Raw genomic sequence first — 9,741 nt, forward strand, 5'->3', positions numbered from 1 at the left:
AAGCCATGTTTCCCCTTCACGCTAGTGCTTTCTGTTTAACATTCACACACCAAAAAAATGCATCTGAGAGCAACTTGGGGTTCACACTTTAGTTGCCAGGGATTGCACTACCAGCTTAACAATTTAGCCAGAGCTTGACAAAGACTGTGCACTGTGAGTTTCACCCACTAGGAGGAGGAATAGTAACATTATCGTTTGGTAAGCTGTGGTCCTAATTGCTTGTATGTGTGTTGTGTGGTGTTAGTTCAGCAAGCATTACACACACGCAGGTAGGAACAGAGGATTACCGGAGTTGACTCCTTTCTTTATTTTTCTTTTTTCTTCTTCAAAACCACAACCAGAACAACATACTCACTAGCGCCCTCTAGCGCTTCTGGTAAATGCATCTACAGAACAAATGCAATAGTATGTGTGGACACAACAATGTGTCACTGTCAGAGCCTTCAGTGCTGCTATCCTTGTATGGAGTATCTGAAACCTGTGTGTGTGTGTGTGTGTGTGTGTGTGTGTGTGTGTGTGTGTGTGTGTGTGTGTGTGTGTGTGTGTGTGTGTGTTAATACTGTGCTTTGGGGACATGAAGCCACACAGTCACAATATGTGGGCTACCTCCATTGTGAGGTCAATAAGTCCCCATAACATATATCACCAAATTTTAAGGTGAAGGCTTTGCTAAAGGTTAGGGTAAAAGTGCAGTACTGTAACTTGATGGAATGTATTACTAAATTCAGTAATTACCTTAAAGTTGCATTTATGTTGTTACTTGTGCCACAAAGATTCTTCAGATATCTGCACGCCAGGTCGATAGAAAAAAAATCATAAAGCAAACATGCATTTTTTTTTCCTGCACGGTTGCACTGCACTCAGATGCTTTCATTTCGTATGCTGGAGGAGGAAAATTGTGGCGCAGTACAGAGACACAGCTTTTCAGGAGCAGAAATATAGACAGCACTTTTATTTTTATTCCAGAAAAGGGACAAAAGTGTGATGGTAACGGGCAAACTGTTGCCAGGACAGAAACAATCACAATAAGTTCAAACAAAAGTAAAGATTTTTTTAATCTTTACTTTTGTTGTCACACCTTCACGTTCATATGTAAATACTAAAAGAAAGATTGTACATGTGTCTTCATTAGGATAGGGATTCATGTTGGTATTAGTGTGTGGGACTGTAGCCTAAAGTTTTATATTGTTACGTGATAGTTATGAGACATTGCATTTGAGGTCATTTTATGGAGTAATGAGAAAGTACTGTAGTGAGTAGTGTAACAATTTACTTAGTACTTGGGAAACATGGGAAACATAGAAACCCCAACAATTAGACCCCATATGAGCACTTTGGCTTGCTAATATAAAGCCCCCAGCAGCCCTGACTTATTGCAACATAACTAAGGGAGGCAGTCAAAATAATTTTGTACTGACATCATTCGCTCTACATGTGTTCCTCGCAGACACTACGTAATTAACTGTATATCCAGAAAATCCAGCTGGTCATATGACAGTGATTATCTGTTTTCCTCAAGTGTCTGCCTCTGGTCATGTAGTCCTAAAAATACCCCCAGTCCCTGGATTATTGTAATCCAGTCTTCCTCTTTGTACGCGTGTGTGTTTATAGTGCATGGCCTCTATACTTCTTTAACTATATAATACGATTCTTTATGGCAGCAGACTAAAGCTCACAATGCTGCATCTAATACTCTGATAACGTAACAATAAAATTTACCCGAAAAACAAGTTTTGCTTCCAAATCCCAGCTTTTCTTTGACTTCCTCAAGCATTTTTTGGTCGTTTGTATTGTGAGATAATCTCAAATGAATCAACACTTACCATCCTGTTGAGATTAAAACACTTTTATTGTAACAGAGGAGCTGCACAGTGATGTACAACGGAAAGAAGCAGTTGAGACAACAGCTATTAAACTGCCATTAGCGCGTGTGATTAATGAGGAGATCCTTCCATAACTTCCACACCCAATCTAATCTAATGATACCACTCATTCTGTTGTATTACCAGACTCTCGAAATCAGAGGGGGGTTAGTATGTGTGTGAAAGAGGGGTGTGTGTCCTAGGGCAGAGCTGCTGATAATCCATTGGTTGGTGATGCATCTGCAGAAGACAGATGGTCAGTGCAGCCTATGCTGTTGGATGTGGTAAGCTGAGTTTGTAAGCAGTTTTAGCAACCAGGAAGTTGTGTATCAGGATTTCATTCCTCTGTGTGTGTGTGTGTGTGTGTGTGTGTGTGTGTGTGTGTGTGTGTGTGTGTGTGTGTGTGTGTGTGTGTGTGTGTGTGTATCATTGTGTCCTCCCACTAAGGGATTCTCCCTAAAGAGCTTTGATGCCTTCCCTGCATCACTGCACGGTCTAATCACTCGTACCAGCTGTCAGCATGTCGGCCTCCCTCTTTCCTCTCTCTTCTGGCACCACTTAACCTCAGGTCCTCTGCAGTCGGCCATAATGGACTCTCACGGCATTCGGACTGAAACATGATGAACATACATCAGCCGCTCATTGCTCCGGCGGTGCTGCACAGATGAAGCCCTGCCAGCTATATGTTTTGTCCTTTTATGAATGCGCTGTACTTCAGTATAAGCTTAAGCTACTTTATGGACGTGTTAAATTAAGAACACAGATTTTTCACTTTTCTCCACATCACTCTTAAACCATGTGTTCTTCCTAGTTTTGACTTCATTTTTATTCAAATTCAGGTGTTTAGCTAAATCATTTTTGTACATCTGCATACTTACGTTATAGAAACACTGAAATCTACATAATACGTTTAATGATGGAAACATTTAAAGACAAATTTCATTTCATAACAGATTTTAGATACATTTTATTGGAATTTTCCAAGCTGTAAAACACCTGTTTTATGTTTTGGACGTTTATTTAACTGTTTAAACATACTATCTCTACATAAAGGTTCGATTATTACTTGGAAGTCTCCCAAAAAATCATAATTTCAGAAATATAAACTCTTTATTTTAACATGTAGAGGTCTCAAAAAGTGTACATATCAAACGTCACTATCACTATGTGCACTGTATGTTAAACTGCAGATTGTAAGCATCACCTTTTGTCTCTTTAACTTCCCGAAAGTAGAACTGAGGATTTTATTGCAAGCCCTCAAAGATAGTTACAACCCTGTGAATGTAACAAATGCATCTAGCCTCAGTTTAACATCATTTTGCACCGCTTCACTTCAGTTCTTTCCTGACTGAGAAAGATCTGGTTGCACCATCAGCACAGCTTCTGTATCTGCTGCTGCTGTTAGCAGATTTGCAGCTACAGCTATTTACAGCTGCTCCTTTCAGACAAACGAGCACTACTGATTTCTCAATCAGGGCAAATGATTGTCAGTTCAAAGCTTAATGGTCTGCACATGGATTATTGTCTCATGGCCTGATAATCAAAGTGTCCTTTGGTTCGTACTTTGAGTGTTTAAGGCCTGAGATTACAGAAGAGTTAGATATTGTGATCGACAAACCGCGTTCAAGAAAACTCTGAGAAGCATCGCAGCTTCAGGAGGTTTAGAGACAGACTGGGTGGACTTCAGAAGTGTTTGTCCTTGTGTCTTGTTCCTTCCAAATATTGGAAATTTTCTCCATCCTTGCAGATTTCTAAAGTGTTCTGAGACTGCAAGAACGCTCAGGGGGGGATCATCAGTTTTAACCCCATGCTGCTCCGCCTGCAGTCACTCACACAAGCGACACCTGAACCTGCTGACCTTTTTTGACACCAGGATTTTTTAAAAAAAAGGTTATGGCCCTTTTCCAAGCACCTTGTCCTGCAGTGAGTCCCCTTGTGGAGGGTGAATGGGCAAAAGCTCTCAGTCAGTTGTTGGCAAGTCTAGAACCACCGGATCCTTCCAACTCACCAGAGTGAGTTCTACCATTGCCAAACACTGTGGGAGAGTGCACCGGTAACCACCACCAGATCTGTTACATGGAGCAGCATCTCAGAGATAAAGCCTCCATGGCAACCAGCGACATCTGAGATAGACGACCCAATCGATGAGATCCACAGTTCAACCTCCCCATCCCTCCCTCTCCTCTCTCTGTGGTTCTCACTGTTGCACAAAGATAGTACACAGGAGGCATTAGAAAAAAGTTTGGATTCCTTTAATCTGAAAAGCTGCACGTCTGTCTCATCCTATATTGGCACCACACATGATTGCTCAAAAGAGGAGAAACAAAGCAAAAATGTGCTAGTGCCAAAATGGGCAAAGAAGACTTGGCGTGAGGTCGAGAGTAGATCCATCAATCACAAACTTCAGAATCAGAATGAGGACACCAACGTAGGCTGTGTGGTTCTGTCTCTACTCTGTTTATGGCCCTATGGTAATTCACTGATAGTGTGCTGTGACAGTGAATTCTACCAGTGCCATACACAGAACAGGAGGAGAAGGAAGTGAAGTCTGACTATTCTGCAATAGAGCAACAGCACAAGTGTGAATCCTGAGTCCTGTGTCTTTTCTGCGAAGCTACCACTAACCTTTTGAAGTTTTGTGTTTTGGTGCCAGTGGTTTTGCAGTCACATGCAGAGTCTGTATCAGAATCAGTAGTGTCCTTCCCTCATCTCTGTTTTGTTTATAGCTCACAGGATAGTGAGTAAATCCAGCTATGCCATCTGCTGCTGGGCTACTGGATCGGACTGTTTATCCCAGTTCACCCACTGTCTTTGAGCTCTAAATGTTAGCACTGGGTAGCTGGGGTGGGGGGGAGGTCTTGGCACTGCATTTATGGCCTCCATGAGAGCCTTCCTGAACACGGTCTGAAGGTCTGCTGTTCGAATTGATTCTGGCTGTAGGGAATGATGTGCTAAGTGATTTTTGAGATGCTTTCAATGGGTCCCAAAGCAGGGCTCATATTCCCGTTTCCGGGAGAGATCGATACTGTAAAAAGCTTGAGTGAGAGAGAGAGAGAGACAGAGAGAGACAGAGAGAGAGAGAGAGAGAGAGAGAGAGAGAGAGAGATCAAAACATCCGAAGTTACTCTGTTTAGCTGGTTGTTTTTAGTTTGTATCTCACAACTGAACAATAATAATTATTAGGTCACACATTTCCAAAAAACCTGATTTTCTATAAATGGAATAAAATGCATTCATGTTTTTATAATCAGACCACAGTGAAAGCTAAGTCCACTGAGCCTTGTGTTATAACTGTGTCTTTATGCAAAATTCTCACATCTTTACATCATGAAATTTGCAGTAATCTGGAGGGAAAAATCATTAAGTTGTCATTTTCAACTTGACTACAGACCATAGTTCCCCGTTTTGTTTTGTTTTTAAATTTCACTCTGCCTATTAAAGTCCTGCGCCGGACATTGCTCCTTACCTTGATCATGTAGTATCCTTATAGCGCTCAAAACCCCATCAGTTAGAAAAACTGAAGAAGCTTCTTCGCTGAACCCACCCTTCAAACAATCCAGGAGTAAAATATTTTCAAAATATTTTTAAACTGTAATGAAGGTGACCAAAATTTCCCGACTGGGAGTCCAAACAGGATCAGATTATTCTCCTGGGCTCCACGTCTCCCTCCCTCGCGGATACTTGCTGGTTTGGGGCAGCAGAGGATTTTCTAGTGGACAGGTAATTAGTTGGTAAGCATCTTAACTCAGTGGCAGTATAGTAATCCATTATGCCCTCCTCCCTTTCCTTCTGCCGCCTTCACACGCAGGTCTACGGAAAATTTCCCCTGCGCCCTTTACGCACTGGACGCGCACTGCAGTGGGAATGATGAGGTCAAGCAGGACTAGTAATCCAACACTGCCCATATTTACTTTAACAAAATATGTGTTGTGGTTAAAAAAAACAAACCACAGAGGAACAAAAGCTTCGTTGTGTAATTAATATATAAAGCAAACAAGAAAAACGAGTATTTTTTGGCTCTTATTTACCTTCTAGTGTCCGATAAAACTCCAACCGTCGTAATATCTGCAATCAGACCTACCAGCATCCAGCGGGTGTGGCTCACCGCCGCAGCCAGGCCTCAAGTTCCGCGCTCTCATCCCTGCACAGGTCCGAAAGTGTCTCCTAACCTAGGCCTCCTCTACTCCTTGTTTTATACCAGCACGCAGATGTCCCTCCAGAGCTCATTTACCTGCTGTCGGTGATTATTAGACAGATTGCAAGTGGAAAAAGTGTCATCATCCTTTCAGCTGACGCGAGTCCACTGGAGTGGGATAAGACAGGTTTGGGTTACGGCTCTGTCAAAGTTGAGGCTGAAATCCACCCGTGCGCCCTTTGTCCTCTCCATACATTATGAAGGATGCCCAGCCGGTCAGCAGCATCTCCTCCTTCTCCTTCTCCCCCTGCTGCTCAGATTACCATGAACTAACTAACCAAACTTTACTACTTTACTGTTATAATTACCTGCTCCCCCCGCCCCTTTTAGCAACATTTGCAAACCGGGATTACGAACAGAAGGATCAGTTTAGTCAAATTTGCGAAATTCATCCCCCAGAATCGAGGACCAGAATTGAATAGTTCATCAAACTATTCATTTTTGTTTATTGTTGGTTTGTTCATTTGTTTATGTAACACATTTCAATAGAAAATAAATTCATAACAAAATAACCTGCGTAATACTGCGTGTGGTAAAGCGCCCAAACTAAACCGATGTAGGAACTGGAAACCAGAATGAGCTCAGAAGCGAGCTACTTGTCCGAAAACCGATGAATATTTCATAGGATCCTTATACGTTCGGCCTTAGTCTTCAGAGCATCTCCTCAACACACACACGGACCATCTTCGGGTATTTGTTTTCGTCTTTAATTTGAAAATCTTAAAATGATCGGATTAAAAAGAATACCTCCAAGTTTGTAGTTTTTCAGGCTCAATGTGTATATATGATGAGGTATTTTAGCCGAATTCCCGGGATAATGGTTAAGATCAAAACTGTTTATCTGCCAAAAAAACAAAAAAAACAACAACAAACAAACACTTTCTCAAGCTTCACCTTATACAAGCAGTAGACACAGGAGTTAATAACTCCCTGAACCTGAAGCATCGAAAAGGAAATCAACCATCAATGACATAGAACAGGAATAAAATATAAAAACGGAACATATATTTATATATATACATGCAGAGGCATTTTAATAGCTTTCGTCATACTTACCCGTTTAAAGAATAAACCTCCAAAGTTACGATAAAAAGAATAAAAAAGAATTCTTTTTGTGCTCTTTTGTGAAGACACGTCAACGTTTACTGCCATCCAGTGGACACAGGAGGGACACACGCTATAATGGTTATTCTGTGTGAGACGTTTCCTCCAAAATAAGACCATTTTTATTAAACCTCAAGACTTTACAGAACATCAAGAATTAAAATTTATATAGTAGGGATAACACAGGAGTGACAGAGTGCATATTGGGTCAGCTCATGTTTCTAATAACAGCACAGGTGTGAATGATCACCTCTCTTTTAGAAAACAGTGTCAATCCCAGGATTGGAATAAACTGGAATAAACTTCTGACGCTGAGCTTCATTCATGACAGCCAGCATTTTCAGTATTGTGATGAGTTCGCTGATGCAACTCCATCATCTCCTCCCTGTTTCACTGCAGAGGCTGTACTGAATTTCTCTCTTGCTGATTTTCACTGATAATCCTTGTGCCAAGTCTGAAATACTCACCTGTTATTCCAAGCCAGACTGTGGCTCTTTTTATCAACACCTAGTGATTATTTTTACAACTGAACTTCACTGTAAAACAGATAACTTCATATTCAAAATCTTTTAGAGATGGATATAACTACCAAAAATGGCACATGCAACTTTTACTCTTTTTTTGATGAAGTCCCTTCGCAATTGAAAAATGAAGATGAGGAAAATATAACTGTTTTAGCTGGTGAGTCAACAGGACAGTACTAACAGGGATGCAGGGTTGTAATTACAGATAGCACTTTTCAGCCCAGATCCTAGGTCACCAATAGGTGGAGTGCGGTCCGGATTAGGACACAGATCTACAACTACAGTGGGGCAAAAAAGTATTTAGTCAGCCACCGATTGTGCAAGTTCCCCCACTTAAAATGATGACAGAGGTCAGTAATTTGCACCAGAGGTACACTTCAACTGTGAGAGACAGAATGTGAAAAAAAAATCCATGAATCCACATGGTAGGATTTGTAAAGAATTTATTCGTAAATCAGGGTGGAAAATAAGTATTTGGTCACCTCAAACAAGGAAAATCTCTGGCTCTCACAGACCTGTAACGTCTTCTGTAAGAAGCTTTTCTGTCCCCCACTCGTTACCTGTATGAATGGCACCTGTTTGAACTCATCATCTGTATAAAAGACACCTGTCCACAGCCTCAAACAGTCAGACTCCAAACTCCGCCATGGCCAAGACCAAAGAGCTTTCGAAGGACACCAGGAAAAGTATTGTAGACCTGCACCAGACTGGGAAGAGTGAATCTACAATAGGCAAGCAGCTTGGTGTGAAAAAAATCAACTGTGGGAGCAATCATCAGAAAATGGAAGACATACAAGACCACTGATAATCTCCCTCGATCTGGGGCTCCACGCAAGATCTCATCCCGTGGGGTCAAAATGATCATGAGAACGGTGAGCAAAGATCCCAGAACCACACGGGGGGACCTGGTGAATGACCTGCAGAGAGCTGGGACCAAAGTAACAAAGGTCACCATCAGTAACACACTACAACGGCAGGGAATCAAATCCCGCAGTGCCAGACGTGTTCCGCTGCTGAAGCCAGTGCATGTCCAGGCCCGTCTGAAGTTTGCCAGAGAGCACATGGATGATACAGCAGAGGATTGGGAGAATGTCATGTGGTCAGATGAAACCAAAGTAGAACTTTTTGGTATAAACTCAACTCGTCGTGTTTGGAGGAAGAAGAATACTGAGTTGCATCCCAAGAACACCATACCTACTGTGAAGCATGGGGGTGGAAACATCATGCTATGGGGCTGTTTTTCTGCCAAGGGGACAGGACGACTGAGCCGTGTTAAGGACAGAATGAATGGGGCCATGTATCGTGAGATTTTGAGCCAAAACCTCCTTCCATCAGTGAGAACTTTGAAGATGAAACGAGGCTGGGTCTTCCAACATGACAATGATCCAAAACACACCGCCCGGGCAACAAAGGAGTGGCTCCGTAAGAAGCATTTGAAAGTCCTGGAGTGGCCTAGCCAGTCTCCAGACCTCAACCCCATAGAAAATCTGTGGCGGGAGTTGAAAGTCCGTGTTGCTCGGCGACAGCCCCAAAACATCACTGCTCTCGAGAAGATCTGCATGGAGGAATGGGCCAAAATACCAGCTACTGTGTGTGCAAACCTGGTAAAGACCTATAGTAAACGTTTGACCTCTGTTATTGCCAACAAAGGTTATGTTACAAAGTATTGAGTTGTATTTTTGTTATTGACCAAATACTTATTTTCCACCCTGATTTACGAATAAATTCTTTACAAATCCTACCATGTGGATTCATGGATTCTTTTTTCACATTCTGTCTCTCACAGTTGAAGTGTACCTCTGGTGCAAATTACTGACCTCTGTCATCATTTTAGGTGGGGGAACTTGCACAATCGGTGGCTGACTAAATAATTTTTGTGTCCAACTCCAGGCCTCAACGGCCAGTGTGCTGCAGGTTTCAGATATCACCCACGACACTATAACTTTGCTGCATTTTAAAGAGTGGATGTCTAGGATCAGAACAGAAAAGGTTGTCTTATTTCAGAGACAAATTTGGTGTTGTAGACCCAGTTGAATATATTTAGAACTGTTTATGT

At 41.9% G+C, this 9,741-nt stretch overlaps 1 long non-coding RNA gene across 1 annotated transcript; it reads right to left on the reverse strand.

Annotated features, from left to right (window-relative positions):
• Positions 1–1,830: 1,830 nt before the first annotated feature.
• LOC145430191 (uncharacterized) lies at positions 1,831–6,512 on the reverse strand. The gene is made up of 3 exons (XR_013910647.1): positions 5,944–6,512; positions 5,329–5,571; positions 1,831–2,472 (listed from the first exon to the last, which is right to left on the reverse strand). It is a non-coding gene; the product is annotated as an uncharacterized LOC145430191 (long non-coding RNA).
• Positions 6,513–9,741: the final 3,229 nt, after the last annotated feature.

This window comes from Astatotilapia calliptera, chromosome 7 (genome assembly GCF_964374335.1).
Source record: "Astatotilapia calliptera chromosome 7, fAstCal68.1, whole genome shotgun sequence".
NCBI classification, from domain to species: Eukaryota; Metazoa; Chordata; class Actinopteri; order Cichliformes; family Cichlidae; genus Astatotilapia; species Astatotilapia calliptera.